At 40.2% G+C, this 21,378-nt stretch overlaps 1 protein-coding gene across 3 annotated transcripts in view; it reads left to right on the forward strand.

The window, feature by feature from the left end:
* Positions 1–21,378, forward strand: part of XKR4 (XK related 4) — a 430,037-nt gene that overhangs the window by 12,269 nt on the left and 396,390 nt on the right. The window lies entirely within an intron of this gene.

Raw genomic sequence — 21,378 nt, forward strand, 5'->3', positions numbered from 1 at the left:
AAACTAATAAACAAAAAGCAGGAGATGCAATTCTCGCCTCTGATAAAGTAGACTTTAAAGCAACAAAGAACAAAAGAGGCGAGGAATGACATTACATAATGGCAAAAGGATCAATGTAACAAGAAGAGCTAACGATTCTATAGATCAACGAGATAGAAAATTAACAAGGATATTCAGAACTTGAACTCAGACCCGGAACAAGTAAACTTAATAAACATTTATAGAACTCTCCACTTCAAATACACAAAACATACATTACCACCTCACACCTATTCCAAAGGTGACTATATAATTGGAAGTAAATCACTCCTCAGTAATCGCATAGCATTTCATAGGTTTAAATTAAATATTGGTTGGCTGTTTGTTTGTTATCTTCTTCCCTTATTCCTTCCTGACTACATCATTAAGTATAATTATCAGTATAAAAGAGGTTTTCAATACCCATTACTAAATTGCATTCTAGCCTGGGCAAGAAAGCAATACTCCCATTCTCTCTCCCTCTTTCTTTTCCTTCTCCCTCCTCCCCATTCTCTCTCTCTCTTTCTCTTCCTTTTTCCTCCTTCCTATTCTCTCTCAAAAAAAAAAAAAAAAAAAAAAATATAAGCTAATTCCAGAAGACTGTCCCAAACAGTTTATAATACTTGAATTTGTTATTATAACATAAATTGAGTCATATTTCAATAAGGTTTTGTATTTCCAGTAAACATTCTATCTTAAGAGTGGCAGTCACAGATACGTATCTCGTGGGATTTTTTTCCTGATGCGGTGATGGCTAGGTTTGAAAACTTGAGTTCTAAAAGGGTGTGGGTTTCCTTACACCATCGTAAGGAAAGCACAAATATTAGTTTAGGTTTTACTTCTGAAAAGTCATAAACAGTCACAATTATTTAAGGATATAATATCTACCTAGTTTGAAATAAGATTGGAATCAAATGAGAAAGAGGGAGGAAGCCTGAAGATTTTTATCAAAGAAGCATGTCCAAGTATTCTGGAAAATATCAGTGTGTTGCAGTCTCTAATTTGCTAATAAAATTGTAGGGTGCTGTCCATAAGGCATGCATCTGTTAGCTAGTGGAAGAAAAATTTAGCCATGAGAGAAATGAACAAAAAGAAATCATTTTATTTCATGATCAGAGAGCAGATTTTCAGTTTTTAGAAAGAGTAGGAAAATTGTTCTGACCTCCGTTATGAGATGCATCACAGCCAAGCCTAAAGCAGGGCTTCACCAGCCAGGCCAAACTCCTGTTAGATGAGTTTGTTCCAGGGGCAAATAAAGAAAAACTTGAGTTGTGATAATGATCAGGTTTATGGGGTCAACTTGATGTATATTTATTAAGTTTTATAGATTTAGGGGGTTCATGTGCAGTTGTGTTACATGGATGCATTATGTAGTGGTGAAGTCTGGGCTTTTAGTGTACCTGTCACCCAAATAGTGAACATTGTACCCAACAGGTAGTATTTCATTCCTTGAGCCCCTTCCAGGCTTTCATCTTTTGGAGTCCAGTGTCTGTTATTACACTCAGTATGTCCATGTCTATTCATTGTTTAGCTTCCACTTATAAGTGAGAACACATGTTTTTTTTTTGACTGTTTATGTCATTTCACTTAGGATAATGACTTCCAGTTCTATCCAGTTGCTGCAAAATGGCTGTATAGTGTTTTATGGTATCTATGTCCCACATTTTCTTTACCCAGAGATTGATGGGCATTTAGTTTGATTCTTTTTAATGGCTGTATAGTATTTCATGGTATCTATGTACCACATTTTTTTTATCCAGAGATTGATGGGCATTTAGGTTGATTCTTTACCTTTGCTATTGTGAATAGTGCTGCAGTGAGCATAGAACATGCATGTGTTTTTTTCATAGAACGATTTATATTCCTTTGGGTATATACCCAGAAATGGGATGCTGGGTCAAATGGTAGTCCTATTTTTAGCTCTTTGAGGGATTGCCACACTGCTTTCCACAATGGTTAAACTAATTTAGACTCCCATCAGCAGAGTAGGAAAGTGTTCCCTTTTCTCTGCAACGTCGCAGGCATCTGTTATTTTTTGACTTTTTAGTAATAGCCTTTCTAACTGGTGTGAGGTGGTATCTCATTGTGGTTTTAATTTGCATTTCTCTGATGATTAGTGATGTTGAACATTTTTTCCATATGTTTGTTGGCTGCTGGTATATCTTCATTTGAAAAACGTATTGAGAGCACCAGTGGAGTCAGCAGTTTGTGGGTGTCTGACTGAGAATTTTGTGTTATCAGAAGTGGGCAGGAAGTCAGAGTCTAGAGGGTCAAGGCCAAAGCATATCATCCCAAACCTGGGAATCCAAGCAAAGGCTAAAAATAAGCTTACTAATTGAAGATGTAGGTGAGAATCTGAAATCAAGGACATCCAAACAGTAAACCATGCCCATGCTTCAAGTAAGGAAAATATAAGATTGAAGAGAAATTTGTTTGATTTATATTCACAATAGGTCTACTTCTGTTCCCACTGAGGGGATGGCAGAGAGCTGGGAGTGCAGACAGGTTCTCACTCAAGGACATCGATTGCCTGCAAGCTCATGAGCAACTCATCTGCTAAACCACTGCCTGATCACTATGATCAGTTGCTGAGAATAGAATGACTAAAGAAGCAACCAGTGACAGCCCTTTGTTCATGGACTCTGCAAACATCTGCTTAGGATTAGAGTATGGAAAATACATTGAAATAATATGCTTTCAATAAGTCTACTCACTAGGAAAGGAGTCTAGTCATGGGCATCCCCCCAGATCTCTTTGTGATGGTGTGCCAAGGATGGATCTGTGGCCTTGTTACTGAAGGTGGAATCTGCAGACCCAAAGTCTCAGCATCTCTTGGGAGCTTTTCAGACATGCAGCATCTCAGGCCCACCCTAGCCCTGCTGAATCTGCCACCAGCATTTCAGCAAGATGCCCAGGTGATGAGTATGCACGTTTGAGTTTGAAAAGCATGGAGCAACTACCACTGCTACAGAAGAGGGAAATTTCAGCTCGAGTGGTCAGGAAAGGCTAATCCGAGCTGGGCATTAGTGGGAAATGTGGTTGCGCTGGACATTTGTAACTGGCTTTCTCACCAAACACCTAGTATGAGCTAGGCTGTATAGCAAGTGTAGTATAGCAAAGGTTGTTGCTTAGAAGCTTAACCGTGATAGGTGCATACACACACAAAAATGAATCTCCTTATAGACAATACTTTAAGCAAAATGTGAATTTTTTTTGATTGGCAAGAGAAGTGAAAGATTTAAATCTTTATTAAAAGTCCATTATTTTATGGGTTTGCATTGCAGAACCAATCTCTAAGAAAATAATTAAGCACATTGACTGCCCGCCACTCACAGTTTTATGCAGCACTCAGACCTTACATCATTTGGGCATTAGGACTAAGAAAATAATTAAGCACATTGACTGCCCGCCACTCACAGTTTTATGCAGCACTCAGGCCTTACATCATTTGGGCATTAGGACTGGAGTCATCAAAGTGGGCAGCAGGTGGTGAGAGAGGAACCAGGCCTTTACAACAGTTGTGGATGCCAAGGGAATCATTGGCTTCAGCGTAACCAGACATTGAGAATAGAGAGTGAAGAGCTCTCACCAAGGCACGATAGTGGTTGTCTTTGCTCAGAGAAGTGGAGTGGGCTGGTTCTAGGCTTCTTATTTATATTTTTCTGAAAAAGAAGTAGTGAGGGTGGGCAAAGGTTTTGTATGCTGGCCAGATGGAAGGGATAGTGGAGAATGAGGCTGGGCTTCTGAGCAGTCCTCTGCCTTAGCTTTTAGTCTCCTAGACCGAGGAGCCTTTCCTACATGGAGAAAGAAGAACTGAGATAGGAGCTGAGGAAACTTGAACTGGGACTCCAAGCGTGAAGGACTAAGCCCCAACCAGGAGTTAGTTGCATATTTACATAAAATAATACAGAAAGAGTTCTGGTGAACAACCTGCTCCCTGCAATTCCCCTCCCCACAGTGACCCCTGAGGTCCACAAGGCACAGATTTACCATAAGGAGAGATAGGATGGTTCAACTTGCTTGCATGCTTCACCGTTTGTCTTCTTAAGTAAGAAATGTAAGAGTCAACAATATGACAAGACATGTCAGTGTCTATAGTTCAGAATAAAGGGATAATGAGAATGGTGCCTTGTAAAATGTATATTCGTGTAGACATGCTATTGATTTCCTTATTTCACATTAAACAAGATAGAAAAGGATGACCTTCCCAGAAATGCCTCTTCTCAAAGAATAGTTTTCTAATTTCCCTTTCATGTAACGGCTGGCGTCGCTATGCTGACACTTTTCTTGCAAGAGTTCCCTCCCTCATTTCCGTGCTGGGAGGTGATTGTTTGGTTCAGTGTTCTTAAGTGTTTCCATGGAGAGTTACTAAGTTAATTTTTCTAAGTCTGCTCTTTCAGTAGGTGTGGTCACCCAATGTGGCTTTCCATATGGTTGCTACCACCCACCTGTGCCCGCTGAGCACTTGAAATGGGCTGGTCCCTATTGAGATGTGTTCTAAGTGTCAAATACCCAAGCGATCTTGAGAGACTTAATATGAAAAAAAAGATAGTATCTATCGTATTATTTTTATACTGATTTCATGTTGAACCAATAATATTTTGGATATACCAGATTAAATAAAAAATGTTTGATGAAAGTTAACTTTACTTGTTGTCTTTACTTTATAAATATGGCTACCAGAAAATTAGAATTGTGTATGTGGCTTGCATTGTTCTATTCTATTGGACACTGCTGAGCTGACGTCAGAGCTTTTTTGAGGAATGAGAAGAGGGAATCCAAAGTGAAACGTTTCAAAATACTAGACAAGAATTTACTAGAAGTTACCAGGGAAAGGGCAGTGAGTTATTTTGCTGCTGAGGCAGGTTTACTTAATGGATTTTGTAAATAAGATTAGCTGCTGGTAAAAATGGACTCTTTAGGAGACAAAATCTCTAATATGAGTAAAGCTCATTGTCTTCCCTGCTTCCTGCCTTGCTTAAGGCCGAGCGACACGCTGTGCTTATTTGGTGGATTAATAAATAGTATTTGATGATGATGATATGGAGTGAAATCTTTGTAAGCGCCGTTGTGGCTTGCCATGCACATTCATTCTGTTAAACCATCCGATCTTCTCATCAGGCTCCCAGGGTAGGTAATATTGCTGTTCCCATCTGAGGATGAACGAGCTGAGGTTCAGAGAGGGCAGGAGACTTGCTCAAGTGCACACAGCTACCAAGTAGCAAGTACCTGCACTCATTTTCACGACTTTTGTTTCCAAATCTCATGCTTTTCCCACTGTATCTTACTATTCCAAGGTTAACCCAAGACTCACCTGGAGAAGCATTTCTTGACCTTTCAGACTACCAATGAGAACTAATTAAGACCAATTATGGGATTTTCCTCTGACCACCAGGGTGGGGAGAGACATAGCTCTTAGAGTCAGATTTGAGTCTTCATTTTGTGCTGTTAAATTCTCAGCTATAAAATGTTGGGTGGGAGTTAAATCTGATGATGTCTGAAGTTTTTTCCAGTTCTATATTCTATGAAAACTGACACCTAAACCAAGAATATCAATTCTTTTTATATACCTTATGGAATATCTCCGTGTGGACTGATATTCACATTTTATTGACCTGTGCTGGATTTCTGATAAACCACTCCTGGGATTGATATTTCATACCACGTTTCAAACACAGACTACAGGTCAATTTTATCTATAATGTGTCAAATTCATTTGATACCTACTGGTAGAATACATGTTTCCTTTGGGAAATGCATAGTACTAAAGAATGCTGAGTAGTTTCCATTCCCATGTGAATAGTATATAATTAGCTTGTATTTATAGCCTCATTTTGTATGTAGTCATGCTTTGCATATACTAGCAGCATTCTACCCCACATATGTTCGTGAATTATGAATTCTACTACAAGCATGCAAGGCAAAGCCCCTCTGTCACATCTCTCTGTCTGAGGCCATCAGGATTTACATCTATGTGATATATTTCAAACTGACCTCCTAAGACCTATCTCAGAGGATCAACTCTAATAGTCCAGCCTATGCAAGTGCTAGAAGATTCATCAATCTCAAATGCATGCAATTCAAAATTTTCAGCATCAGATACAGCTAGTCTTTGTACGAACAATTCCAAATATTCATTTCTAAAAATCAGAAGAGTTCCCTTGTGCCTGTTTAAAAGATGCCCTTCAAAAGTGGATATGACTTGTGTCAAACAGGCTCACTAACTATATTCTGGTCCTTATTTAAATTTTTTTTTGCAACATTCCATGAATAATTGTGCAGTATCACTTTTAGTTAAATGGTTCCTTTGCAAAGTACAGTTTTTTTTCTGAGAGACTAGGTGGTTGCCAAATGTGTTTTTTAACGTTCATGGCATAAAAGTGGGTTCTAATTTACTTAGATTTTTGATACTGAGTAATATGCTATAAGAAACATGCAAATCTATAGCAATGGTTTTTTTTCATCATTTTCTTCCATATATACATGTGATCATGTAGTTATATAGGTTAGGATGTGTTGGAAGAAGCAGAGATGATTTAATTAAATTCAGATACTGTGGAGTGAAAATGCCTGTAGTTGTTCATTTAATAAATATTTACAAAGCATTCACTATGTGCAGGCTCTGAGCACGCATGTGTTATTAAAATGTGCTCTGTGACTTCAAGGACTTCACTGTCCTGCAAGAGTCTGCCATTTATAACTGTTTATACCTCAAAGGTGCCCTGCATTATCAGTAACGGCAGAGAGAACCTAGTCTAGGAAGGGACTCCCACAGTGGGAAGTGCCTCCCAGAAGGGACTCCTGCTGGGAAGGTTTCATAGAGGTGGGAGCTTTTGAGTGGGACTTAAGAGAATGTTAAGCAGAAAGAAAGGAATGGGCAAAGACATCTGCTGTGTTGTGTAGAGGGCTGAAATGGAAGGGGAGAGGGAGAGAAGGACAGCAGATGAGAAGGGAGTTTGGGGCCAAACCAACCAGCAGCGAGGGTGCTCTCCTAAGGAATCCGAAGTTGACCGTGTCAGGGAATGACACTCTCCCCCGTGAGTGTCAGGGAAGACTCTCAGGCCACACTCAGACATGTATTCTCAAACAAGTTCCTTTTCAAAGTGGCAAAGGTTGAATTGCAGTTCGAAAATGCTGGAGAAAGAAGTCGCCTGTACTCTTCAGAGGTGGGGAAAAGGAAGTGTGAGTGAGAGTTGGACTTGAAAAATCTTCTGAGCTTTAAAAGGCTCCATAATAAGTGGAGTGAAAGCACTTAAGTGGGCTTGGCCGGGTTCTTACTAAAGATTCTGGTAGTACTGGTTAAGAACTCTACTTAATGAATTATTGGAAAAGGCATAAACATAAGCAGAGTTGGGAGCGTGTTAAATAAAGATGCTCTGTAAATGCAGGCTGGGCAATTAAAAAAGATTTACCAGAGTAAAGCTAAATACAGTATAGTGTATAATTAATGAGCCTGTGACAACTCAGTAATAACTACCCTGAACTTTTACAATGGTGTACGAACATGTGTGCAAGTCAGAGGAGGGGTTTGTTTTCACAATCAGCTCCAGTTAGCTAGGAAATTGCTCGACAGAAGTTAATTAGTGATTCCTGGTAATGGAGCCTGCTGCTTCACCAACCTCCTGTGCCAAGGGTAACTGACTTTGCCATTCATTCATGGGTTTCTGGTTGAGCCTAAGAGGAGTTTGGTTGTAAATTCGATTTTCCCTTTTCTTGGTTCCCTAAGCTCTCACTGTAGCACATGTTCTGACTTTAAGTAAGCCTTACCTTGCTTACTTTAACAAATGAACTTCTGTTCGTTTTATAGGCAGGTGAACTCCACCCTGGGAAAGACCTCTCTAGGTGGGCTCCTGGTCCAGGGCATTCATATTGTTAGGATGTGTGAATTCTCTGTCTTCGACACTTTGGGAACATGGGTTAGAAACTACTCAGTAAATATTCTTCAGAAAATGGTACTTTTGAGACCCCTGGCCTCTTTTATTTCAGTGTATCTTTATTTGGGAAGTTTTTGGTTTACAGAAAAATTGAATGGGAAGTACAGAAAGTTCCCATATGCTCTCTCCCCTTTCTCCCACTGGCCATTTCCAGTTTCCCCTATTATTAACATCTTGCATTAGTGTGGTACATTTGTTACAATTGATGGAAAATATTGATGCGTTAACTAAAGTCCATAGTTTACATTAGGGTTCACTTGTTGTGTTTTAAATGAATGTATGATGACATGTATTTATCATGACAGTATCACAAAGAATAGTTTCATTGCCCGAAACCCCCCTTGTGCTCCACCTATTCACCCTGCCTCCATCCCCACAAACTCCTGGCAATGACTTGATGTTTTTATTGTCTGAAGTTGTGCCTTTTCCAAAATGCCATATAGTTGGAATCATATAGTGTGTAGCCTCTTCAGATTGTCTTCTTTCACTTAGCAGTATGCATTTAGGATTCCTCCGTATCTTTTGTGGCTTGACAGCTCATTTCTTTTTAATGCTGAATAATATTCTGTTGTCTGAATGTACTAGTTTATCACTTCACCTATTGAAGGACCTCTTGGTTGCTTCTAAATTGTGGCAATTATGAGCAAAGGCTGCTATAAACATCCGTATGCAGGGTTTTGTGTGGACATAAGTTTTCAGTTCATTTGGGTGGATACCGAGTAGCATGATTACTGGATTACATGGGAAGAGTACGTTTCATTTTGTAAGAAACTACCAAACTGTCTTCCAAAGTGGCTGCACCATTTTACATTCCCACACTTACCAAGTCCTGAGCACCTACTCTGTGCCCAAATGACCCTCTGTTGGGGAAACAGAGTAGTGAGCCAGGGCACACAGTATTATTCTAGAAAGAGTTAAGATACTGTGAACTTGTCCAAGTTACAGACACACTAAAATTAGGGAGTAGTTTGCTATTTAGAATTTATGCTTTAGAGTACAGATCACATAATTATACTTGATGATAAATGGATAGAATAATAAAATTTAAATTACTGTAACATCATATTAATTCTAGTGATTAGGTAGTTCTATGGAATTATTCTGCTGGACATGTAGACATTGATTTCTGGTACCAACTCTAGATTCACACGGGGGAAAGAAAAAACTATTGGAACAAAATTTGTCTTTGTGCCTTTGGAATTAGTGATTTTTGTGGGTTTTTAAATTGCTCAGTGTAATTATTACTTTACAAATGTAATTATGAGGTAAATAATTTTTGTTTTTCAGAAAAAAATGCACAGCTCAAATACAACACCACACACACACACACACACACCCCTTTGACATACTTTGAAGCTCTGCCTGAGAGTTGGACAGTTGCCTCGGGGTGGCAGCCTGATTCACTCACCTCTGCTCAGCTTGGGCTCTGCCTCTGATGGACCCGAATGGAAACTGTATATATAAATGGCAGAAAGTCTTCTTTTTTAAAAAAATCATTTAAAAGACCTTTCCAGAATCTATATTTGAATTGTTATAGTATTATCTAGGATTGAGCTGAATTATTTTTGTAATTTTTAAAAGCAGATAATGAAGTTAAATTTTCCTTCTCATTTGTTTGATTAAAGCCAACAAGTAAGATGGCCATGTTAATCATTTTTGGCCTAATCTATAGTCAGATAATTTTCTTGTTTACTTTGTACTGTATAGAAACAACTTTGGTGTCAAATGTCATTGTCACATGTCAAAGTAGTAGAGACGTCTTTTCATTAAACATAAAAATTTGTTTCAATCTGTATTCCCAAATTTGTTTCTATATCTTCAACATTTTTTGGTTTTAAAATGTTACATGAATGTTTGTGAAATTGAATATGTTACATGATGCATTATAATAATTGTAGTAAGGCTGAGAATGACACTAAAACCTCATTAAATTAATTAAACATAATCAGTATTCTATCTGGTTGAAGCCTCTTAGCTTTGAAAGGGATTGAGACTTTTACCTCTCAGCAGTGAAAATAATTTATAAATCTGTTGATTAGAATGGAGTGATTTGTGAATAGTCAGTATGTGAGCAACCCTTTCTTTCTGTTTTTGGAATTAGCAGACATGTTAAAGAATCCCTTTTTTGTGTGCTTCAAAGGAGGAACAAAGTTCTACCTGATTTAGAGATGAATGCTCTGAAATTCCAGTGGACAAACATGAGATGCAATGGCAATTGAATGAAATATTGTTCACATGAACTCTATTCTAAATGCTGTGACTTGCAGCAAAGTACCTGTCTTTTTTTTTTTAAATCTTCTGTTTAAGAAATGATTAATGAAATCTGCAGTCACCTGAGGAGTTTAGTGTCACATGGAGGGTGCCTTCCAGGGAATGAGAGGAAAGTGAACTGGAAGGATGGGTGAAGACGGAATGTCAGGCTATGGATCGGGCTTCGTGGGGTGTGTGTGCAAGTTAGTCTATGAACCCCTTTGTACCTCATATTTATCTGTGGGCTTGTACTTCTTTACTAATACCTCCCACTTACTGTAGGATAGAGCTATTGATTCAGATTGACTCTTGGTTTTATTGGCCTCACACTGGCTAGTTTCTTTTCTAAATTCTGCCACTTTCTGAAATGTGCTTCTCATGGAAAGAGAAACACTTCAATTTGTTCTTAGTATGATCCTCAGCATGTGGTATGGTATGTGATCCATGTCATTTAATACATATTTATTGATTGAATTAAATGGAAATCCGCAAATTATTAGAGGACTTTATATTCATTCCCATGAATTGAGTAAATTCCTCATTTCTAAATACTCTATTTTACTTGTGAACCTCATCCACAGAAATGAAAAGGCATATGATGCCCAGGACATTCCCATGAAGCACGCCCCTGCCTTCCTTGTTGAGTTTAGCAGCTGGCATCAGGCCAGTGGGTGGAAGGAGTGGATTTCCACAGTCAGGACTCCCTTTGAACCTAGAGCATAGGCTCAGGAATCGCAGAGCCCCGCAGTCCATGCTGACATTGCATTGTCTAAGTCTACCTGTTGGTTCCCTTCGAGAACATCTCAGGAGCAGCTACCCATTGAGAAAATGGAGTACTTTCCATCCCAGACCTGGGACAGGCCTGGCCCTTAACAAATAGCTTTGGTCCTGCTGGTTACACTGCTCCTTCTCAGAAGCAGCCTCAAACACCTGCCTCCAGGTCATACCCTCCTGCTGTGTGTGTGTCCCCCCAGGGGAAACCCCTGTGCCTCCAAGGGGCAGCCATGATTTATTAGTGCACTGATCTCATACTTGTTTTCTCTTGGGGACTGACAGCAAACAAGTGATGAAATTTGCACCATTTTTTAGGGCTCTGAAACTACATTTTATAGTTAACAATTCTAATTGGACAAAAACCAATGGCAAGAGTAATCCTAACATCCCCCATCTTGACCTGCCTGCATGTCACCATAAAGCGTTTTTAGGTATAGCAATCCCACGAGGTGTACTTGTTTGTTTTGCCACTATCTTTAAAACGAAGTGAGTTCTTTTCTTTTAAGTGTGGCCCATACCTTCTCTCTGCCCTCCTCAAAACTGTCATCTTAACACCATGCAGGTTCACAAATGCTTCCCCTGACTTCTCCTGCCCGACTTGGAATGCTGGCTCAGACTTTCCCAAGCTGGCAATGCTGCTCGCTCTCCATGTGGTCCCTTCTGCTGTGCTCTTTTGCCATTCATCTGCTTGCTTGCTCCCATTACCACACCCTCTTCATAGCTCTTCTGGAACATTCTTTGGTAGGGCAAAACTGCATTCCTTCTCCCCAGCCTCTGGTTCCTATGGAGTGAACAGCGTTGTTCCCTGAAGGTGGGACAAAAGGAGCTGTGGTGGTTTTCGTTTTCAAGGTTCTTTTTGGTTTGTTTCTGAACAGCAGGACTGCTGTAAGATTTAAAGCTCATGATTGTTTATTATTATTACTGTAATATGGTATCTCCTTGCTTTCACTTGATGCCATTTTTATCTTGTCCATAAACTTTTAAAGCTACATTTTAAAAATCACAATTTCCTCTGTAACATCAGAGTAAACGTTGAGCTTCAGAGGAGCTTTCAGCATCTCAATAACTTAGGGACATTTGGACATGGTTTTTGCTGTTCTTTGAGACATGCACCCCATCCAAACCATTTTCAATATCCTTTTATTTCATTACTGTTTTAGATACAGCATTTTGCTCTGTCACCCAGGCTGGAGAGCAGTGGCTCCCTGTAACCTTGAACTCCTGGCCTCAAGCAATCCTCCATTTCAGCCTCCCAAAGTCAGTATCCTCAGTTTTTTCTGGAAAGCTAGATTGAGATTTCTAAGTGCCACAAAAGATTACTATCATTTTATTCAAAGGTAATTAGTCTATCCATGCTTGAAATACGACATTTGATAATTCATCAGAGTATTTAATAAGTCTCTATCAAGTGCTAGGCAGCCAATTGTGGCAGCGCCTAGCCTCTGCTAATTTTATGAAGGTATTTTAAACTCTTAAGTTTTAAGATGAAGCTGTTTTCTTGGAAAATGCTGTTGATGGTAGAAGTAAGTATACCAGATCTTATCTATTTAAAAAAAATCAATTTTAGCAAGTGTTTTTCATTGGGTTATAGATCATAACAAGTTCTGTTTGCAATAATTATCATTAACTTGCTGGTTTTTCTTTTCTTTTTCTTTTTTTTTTTTGAGATGGAGTTTCACTCTTGTTGCCCAGGCTGGAGTGCTGTGGTAACATCTCAGCTCATGGCAACCTCCACCTCCCCGGTTCAAGCGACTCTCCTGCCTCAGCCTCCCAAGTAGTTGGGATTACAGGCATGCACTACCATGCTCGGCTAATTTTGTATTTTTAGTAGAGTCCGGGTTTCTTCATGTTGGTCAGGCTGGTCTCAAAGCCCTGACATCAGCTGATCCACCTGCCTCGGCCTCCCAAAGTGCTGGGAGTACAGGTGTGAGCCACTGCGCCTGGACTTGGTTTTCCATTTCTTCACAAATATTGCCCATTAATATGGTAAAATCCTTTTGCAAAATAAAAAAAAGGAAAAGCCATAAACAGTCAAAAGACATGACAAACTGGAAAAATTTGTTTGCAATACATATTACAGACAAAAGGCTATTTTCCCTAATATCAAATTTATTACCAATTAATAAGAAAAAATGGCCAATAACTCATTTTAAAAAATGAGCAAAGAACATAGAAAGACAATTCCCAGAAAAAAATTTTAACATACAAAAAGATGAACAAGTTCACTTATAAGTAAATAAATGTGTCCTTGTTTTAAAATTCTGGTTGTATTTGCTCAATATATAAAATCTGCCTGTCTCTTGAAACCAAATATAAGGCCCTTCTAAGTGTGGGCCCTGTGTTACTACACAGGTTGTATGCCCTTGAAGTGGGACCTGTTTGTAGTCCTCACCTGGAGAGGTAGAGAAGTTTGTATTCCTTTTTTTTTTTATGAGCAGATATTATAGATTGGCTGTCTGGACACTCACACCAACTCACTTCTGGTATATCTTATCTGATAGAAACTGAAAGCTACAGAAATAAATTAACTAATAAAAGAAAGAAGGAAGGAAGAGAGGGAGGGAGGGAAAGAAAGAAGTCTCAGTCCTTTCATGCAGCTCGAGAACCCATTTCCACCAAAAACTTGTATTGGTGGAAACTTGGAATGATGAAGTGAGCAAGTTAAAGTCATGGCTGCGTGCAGGAAAATGCTTTGTTCTTCTGGGGAAACAGTGATGGAGATTCTGTCTGTCCCTGTTGTCCTTTGCGCAGCAGGTCATAGCTCCAATAGAGTTGCTGGAAGTAAAGCCTCCGGCGTGGTTCATCATTGTCCAGCTGCATTGCTCCTGGACACAGGGCTTCCAGGCTTAGTTCTGCAATTCCTCCAGAAATTCTTCAAGTCATATAGTATCTTGCAATAAATCTTTCTGTATTTAAACTAGCTGGAGTGGATTCAACAAATACAATTCAGAAGGAAAATTGTGCTTTGGCAATCATAGGCTAGAGGTAGAATATGATGGGGAGAACAGAGGCACATAAAGAAACAAACCCATCATAACCCAGAGAAGTTTCATAAAAAGTTCCCATCAGATTTCCAGTTCTAGCTACTTCACTGCTGAAAAATACAGTTTGTCAATTACAGCTAAATTTGCTTTGGGGTCTCCCTCCTGGAATCCCATAAAATGCTATTTTTAGGCATTCACTCATTCATTTAGTCAAATAGCATATATCAATCAAGTGCTTCACCAGGTTAACCACGATTGCAGAATTCAAGTGACTTTCATGTATGCAATGTCTTTTCCTTAAAATGTGCAAAAACCCAGGTAATAATTTGCTATTTTCAAAAAATCTTAAACAGGAATCCTTTTTAGAAAAGAAAAAGAGTTCACAGATAAACAGATGTGATTTCTGACCTTCTGGGAAATTTTATCCAGTTAGATAAACAGATCAGAAAACGATTCAAAAATAGCAAGCGATGAGCCCCGTGTTAGTGGGTTGCATGAAGTACTGTGGGAAGGCAGTGGCGTGCAAGGAAAAGAATAGTTAACGAACTCAGGATTCCTCTACTTTTCACCTGTGCTCTTATGAGGCAGCGGAAATGCCCCCCAAAAGCGTGTTAAAACCTACTGAAGGCTATCATTTAAGTATAGGTGCCTAATTTTTAAGCAGGGCCAGTGCTCTACTAGAACTCCTGCAGACTCAGCTGTCATGTACATAGAAGTGCATGCATCCCACTGAGAGGTCACTGAAGACACTCCCAGGCTGCTGAACTGGCCTTGACTTGGCTTCAGCCAAGAATGGTCATTCATCTGTCTCTGGATGAAGACTCAGGGATACAGAGTGACTTAGTCAACTCTGACTACTTTGAGGCAAGCCTTCAAAGTTGGTATTTAGTTACCTCATCTTGTAAAATCACCACACTTCATGTAACAAAGTAAGAGAAACAGTAACTGAGTCTGTCTTGGATGACTGTTTAAACTCATTTAAAAAAATAATAAAAAAGCAAACCAAACATACCATGATTCCTGACATTTCAACTCTTTATGTTTGACCTGTGCAACAAATAAACAGATTCTTATTTTCTCTTTCTAGACAAAGGTTATGGGAGGTTTCTCTCCAAAAAAAAATAAAAATAAAAATAAAAATAAAAATAAAATGAATGACACAGGTAATCAGAGTGCAAATGGCACCAGCTGTCATCCATGCAGCAGTACTGTTATTCGGGATGTTGAAACGCAGGTGCTTGGTCAGGAGGTGGATTAAGGACTGGAATTTGGGAGAGATGGATCTCAACATTTTGTTTATAAGATCATCTAATCAACAATGGTGACAGGCTCTCAATCTTCATCAGCACCACAGGAGAACTGGAAGCTTCTACAAATACTTTCACATGCCAGCTGAAGTTAGAAGACTTTTGACTCAGAATAAGGAAATATTAAACTTACAGTGAGAACAATACTTTTCAAAAGCTTTTTGAGATGGCACAAACATCTGTTGCAGTTTGAAAATGGAGAGATAATTCAGATTTCAGGTTAGAGGAAAAGGTAGTCTTTTCTTTCTGGTTACAAGGCTGGTTACTCATACTATATTCTGAGTCAAAAAAAAAAAAAAGAATTTTGTAAGATAAAGAAATAATGCCCTCAAGGGACTTCTTTCCTCTGGGAAAATTCCAATGAAAAAAATTATCGTATCTGTTTTCACTCCTGCAGGTTGTGTGCCAGGAGGTGACAGTGCTTTGCACGCTGAGCTGAACGTCCTGATGAGGTGAGGTGGGGCTACAGCTACAGCTCAGTTTTACAAACCATTCTCTTCACTAACCTGCAATAGTTTGACCTCATTTGTGGAGATCTTAACTCCTTATTTGACTGTGGCATGTTTATTGGATTTAGTAACGTGGAGTAAGAGCTGTTTTGCTCAAATGCAGTGGCAGAGGCCAGATTTCTGAGAGTTGTGGATAGACTCAGGGGTGAGAAAGTTGACTCTGGGGACCAGAAGAGAGGATGGAGAGGAATATAGGTCCAGGACGGTAGGAGTCTTCAGTTCTTTTTCTTTAGGGCCTTATTGTTATATTGTAAATGAAAGAATCTGAAACATGTTTGAATATAGTTAAAAAGGGTGAGGGAAGTGGTGGGAGAGGAAGAGGGAGATTGATGATATCAAGATTGATGAGTATCAAGACTGACGTTGATGATACTGGAGACTGAGTTTGACTCCACCTGTAGGGTTTCTGAGGCACAGAGAGAAGTGGCGTTAGGAGCACAGATGGAAGAAATGATCTGTGCTGGGTGGAGAAAGGAGGAGACAGGTGCAGATTCAGGGACTGCTGGCCATTTGGCCACTTCTATTCTCTTTGAATTAGGAGGCAAGGCTGTCTGCGGAGGTGTGGGCTGTGGGTAGAGTAGGATTACAAGTTTGAAGAAATGATGGTTGAAATCATCACTTAAGAGAATGGGAGAATAAGCTGACTAGTGGAATTTTTCAGCTCCAATCAGCTGTTTTTATATATCAGGTACTATTATTGGCACCAAAGATATAGCAACTTACATTCCAGAGATGAAATACAGATAGACTCACAAAAGGTAATAAATACATAACATGTTAGGTGTTATCTGCTACAAAAAAATAATAAAGCAAAAGGAAAAGAGCAGCGAGAAAGGTTCTATTTTATACAGAGTGTTCTGCTAAGGTGACATTTGAGCAGAGAGCTGAAGCAAGTGAGGGAGTCAGCTACGCAGACACTGAGACAGGAGCATTCCAGGTAGCGGTAACACACCTGGCACAGTGACAAGAGCAAAGGGGCTGTGTGCCTGGAGCACAGGGAGCAAGTGGCAGCAGAGGAGGAAGGAGGGGAAGCAGGGAGTCATGCCCTGGAAGTCTTGTCAGCCAAGGTGAGGACTTCGGATTTTAATTTGGGTGATTGGATGTAGGTGGTAATAGGTCAGTAATGAAGTCCCATGTTTGTTGAGGTTTCGCCAGAGTTGCTGAATAAAGGACAGATGAGCTCAATTAAGGACTTTCACAAGACAGTGATGGACCAAAGCTGGTCAGGGAATGCATAGAAAAGAGGGAATGGATTGAGAGCAGTGGCTCAGGGACCGTCACACTTCATAACCTCGAGGGACAATTGCATTTGTGGTGTTTGAGGCAGCCACCTGGAAGGAGAGGCGTTTGTGGTCGGTAATTCAGGAGGTGATACAGAGGAGATGTATTCTATCCTTTTTACACAGTTTATTGAATGTTGGCTGTATGCGAGTGTTCTGCTAGGTCAGGGGAATCGAACGAGGAGAAAGAGGAGGGTCCTAATACAAGGGGCTGTGTGGTGGAGAGGGATGCTGCCCCACACAGCGGCTGAGCTACCTGGGATGGCAGAAGTGGGAGTGGACAGTCCAGGTCAGGGAAACCCAGATTTACCCTAGCTGTCTAATACCAGCCCCTTTGGACAGAGCTTCAGTTTGCAGTGTCTATGTACCTGGTTCCTGGCTTTGCCTTCACAGTGTTCCTAGATGCCAGTCTGATAGGTCAGGTGGGCCAGGTGCCCAGACCCCCATTATCTATGAGGGGGCTTCACATAAGTTGTAGTGTATATGTGCATGTGTGTGTGTGGACATGATACTACTTTCCTTGGTAAAAAAAGTAAAAGTCCCGACAAACTGAACATGACCTATTGACCTGCAGTTTCAGGGTCTTGCTATTCCAAGTTTGACCCTCACCTTCTTGTTAGAAATGCAGACTCTCATGGTGGCTCATGTCTGTAATCTCAGCACTTTGGGAGGCTGAGGCAGGAGGATCACCTGAGGTCGAGAGTTTGACCAGCCTGGCCAACATGAAGAAACCTCATCTCTACTAAAAATACAAAATTAGTCGTGCATGGTGGCGCATGCCTGTAATCCCAGCTACTCGGGAGGCTGAGGCAGGAGAATCACTTGAACCTGGGAGGCTTGAACTCGGGAGGTTGAGGTGAGCCAAGATTGCACCATTGTACTCCAGCGAAATGAACTCTTGAGCCACACCTCAAACTCATTAGATCAGAATCAGACTTTTCATTTTAATGAATTTCTCAGGTGATTCATATGCACTTTAAACCTGAGAAGGCTGACTTTAGAGATCCTCAAAGAAAACAGGAAGGTTTTCCCCTCCATTTAAGTTCGTTTTTCAGGGATCCTTCTCATTCTAAACACATTCTAACAGGCCTTCTCTACGTTCTCTGAATGAAGTGGAAATATTTGTATGATTACTTTGTTTCACATTGGAACATACATCTAATTATTTGTGTAGTGGGAAATCATTCCTTTCTCTCTTACCTATTCTCAAGATCTGGATCCTTTTGTCTTTCTAGATAAGAGTATTCTCGCCTTGAAGTTTGGGTCTCTTCAGCACATCAGATGTCTCGCATTAGCATTCCCTGAACTGAGTGGAGTTAAATAACTCAGTGTGTGATTGATATGCCTTTGCAAAATATATCCCAGCATCTTCTTGATATTGAGTTCAGCTACTTTTTTTCTGTTTTTCTTTTCTTTTCTGAGACAGAGTCTTGCGTTATCATCCAGGCTGGAGCGCTGTGGTTCAATGATAGCTCACTGTAGCCGAGGCTGTATAGCTGGGACTGTAGGCGTTGGGCCACCATGCCCGGCCTCCCTGATGCAATGAGTGTGCTGTTTACACTTGTCCTGTGCACAGTCTTCATGAGAGCCATTCTGGGGATAAAATGATCAGGTTTCTGCCCTAGAGGAGCAATTTCATATGGCAGGTATAGCATAGAGCCCAAAGGGCGTGGCACCACCGGGTCATCAATCAGGCCATGGGAATGTCCATGTAACCAGCAGTCATTACAGATGGGCAGACTTTGGGAACATGGCCTGACACCAATGGGTTTGATTTATTGAGCTCGTATCATGCACCAGGCACGGTGCTTCACATAAACGATCTCCTTTAATTCTCACAACCCCTACAGAATATGCACTGTTGTTCCATTTTACTAAGAGGCTGACAGAGAAGGGGCATGCCCGCTATCATATAATTAACAGGGAATGCTAATTTTCCAATCCTCGTGTATAGTTGCCCCCCTTATCTGCAAGAAATACACTTGATGACCCCTTGAAACTGTGAATAGTGCCAAATCGTGTATATGCCATGCTTTTCCCTGTGTGTGCATGCCTGTGATAAAGTTTAGGAACTGTAAAAGAGTAACAATAATAACTAAAAATTAAATAGAATGTTTATAACAATATACCGTAATGAAAGTTACGTGAATGTGGTCTCTCTCTCTGGCTCTCAAAATCTCTTACTGTATTGTACCATGGGTAAGTGAAACCATGAGCTGTGAAACCGAGGATATGGGGAGACGACCGCACCTGACTCCAGGGTCGTATCGTTAACCTCTGCAGTAGAACCACTTGTCAGAAATTGAGCTCATCAGACTATTAACTTCAAGGCGGTGTGGCTGCTGGGTCCTAACGTACTTGCCTGATGAGGAGTTTCTAAGTGGGAAAGCCTAGGTGTAAAGGAGGAGTGGTGTATCCAGGATGTTTTCAGACTAGAATTCTACTAAAAGGAACGGGGCGTCCGAGGCCCAGATCAGGTGAGTTACTCAAACCAGGGTGTTCCATCTGTGCTCATCTCCCTGTGCCATGTGATGGGGGGACCTTTCTCCGATGTGTGAGGACAGCCGGAAGCACATGATCATCAGATAAGCTTAGTCGTGGCTAGGGTGTGTTGAGCCAGTGCGTGACAACTGACTATGTGACCAGGCTGGTCCTTGAACAATGACTGAGGTTTGGACACGTTTTGGGGGTGGAGATGAGAGGAAAGAGAGAAATGCATTTTTGCCTGAGCAAAAAGGGACCTTGCTTGTCTTGTTCATTCCATTTCTCTAAATTCATGTTCAGAAAAATAGGAACAATTAATGGAAAACAGCCACACACTTATGGAAAAGCAGATAGTGGAATACACAAGAAATTTTTAAGAGTCTACCATAAAGGGTAAGTGTGAGTGTGGAAATCAAACTTTTTAAACTGCTCTGGCTCAAACTGCTGGGCCAAGACCAGGAAACAGCAGGGATGCATCTCATCATGTACAGGAATGTGGATAAATAGGTTTCAGTGCATAAGACATGTGAGACTACCCAAGGCACACACACGCAGTTTCCATCAAATTCCACACACTCGGTTCTGTTGGAAATAAGCATGTCATCTGTGTGATTCAGTTCAATGGCTGGTATAATGGATTAGGATGAAATGCTGCTTCATGGATAGGAATCGGGTGCTGAGGTGTCTAGTGTCTGTGAATAAGGTGAGAGTGACTGATTCTTGCAGTGGTTGATACTGACGATAACCAAATAATAACACTCCGGAGTCTAGGAAATATAAGTAGTGTGAATTAATACAACAACAATAGTTTGCATAGGAAGACAGAATGTGCTTACTGGCCAAGGTTGCTGAAGTCTTAATTAGGTATTTTGATATATAATGAAGGATATTTGCCCCCCTCAGTAACTGTCATCAATTAAAAGAGATAGGGAGAATTACATTGCACTTAATTTTCTCTGAATATTTAATTACAAATGATGGAGATGAAAATTTAAGAGATATTTTGACATTCTGGGAAATACAGAAAAGGTAATATTATTAGAACCTTCTCAGCTGTGGATTGCTCAGAATTGAAAATGTCCATAATAGCTACACAGACTGGGGAGATTCACAAATTCAACCCTTTAGATCATTTGGAAGAGTTTTCCTTCCAGACAGAATTTTTTTTTCTAAACAATTTTTCAATTACAGAAAAGAATAATGTCCCCACAATGCTAAAATATATTTATATCTACCATATATTAAGATTTGCTACTGAATGGGAACTGCCCAGGTCAGCTGAGCTCACCCAAAATTCTAGAAGAGAAAGTGGGTGAAAATCAGAGTAGTGGATGCTATTTGGAGTGGGACCTTCCTTTCCTTTTTCCAAGTTAATTTGATTTATCGAAAAATATTTCTGTGATTATGGGGAGCTATTTGTATGTGCTCATTTAGATGACAGTAGCCTGTATATAATTTGTGAGGGTAAAGCAAGCAAAATGCAAAAGAAAAAATGTACACATTGATGTGCAAATGCTCCTTTCATGTAAAATCTAGGAAAGGACAAAAACGAAGGCAGAGAAAAGGTCAAAATAATGTTACCTACATTCATTCATGCATTCACTCTCTCCGTGTTCATTCTTCCCAGCATGGCAATGAGCTCCGTTTTCCTGGGCATTTTTACATAGCGGGAAGAGAGGCATGGGGTGGTCAGAAGACCTGGCTTCTGGCTTTATCACTGCCATTTATTACCTTCATGACTCTGAGGAAGTTACAATCTCTGAGTTGCAGTTTCTTCATTTGTATGTGGGGTAATAATATCTGGAACGCTGCCTTGGTGAGCTCTTGCACTAAATGAA

The sequence above is a fragment of the Aotus nancymaae genome, unplaced genomic scaffold (assembly GCF_030222135.1).
Source record: "Aotus nancymaae isolate 86718 unplaced genomic scaffold, 86718_ANA_hifiasm-v0.15.2.pri h1tg000036l, whole genome shotgun sequence".
Lineage (NCBI taxonomy): Eukaryota > Metazoa > Chordata > Mammalia > Primates > Aotidae > Aotus > Aotus nancymaae.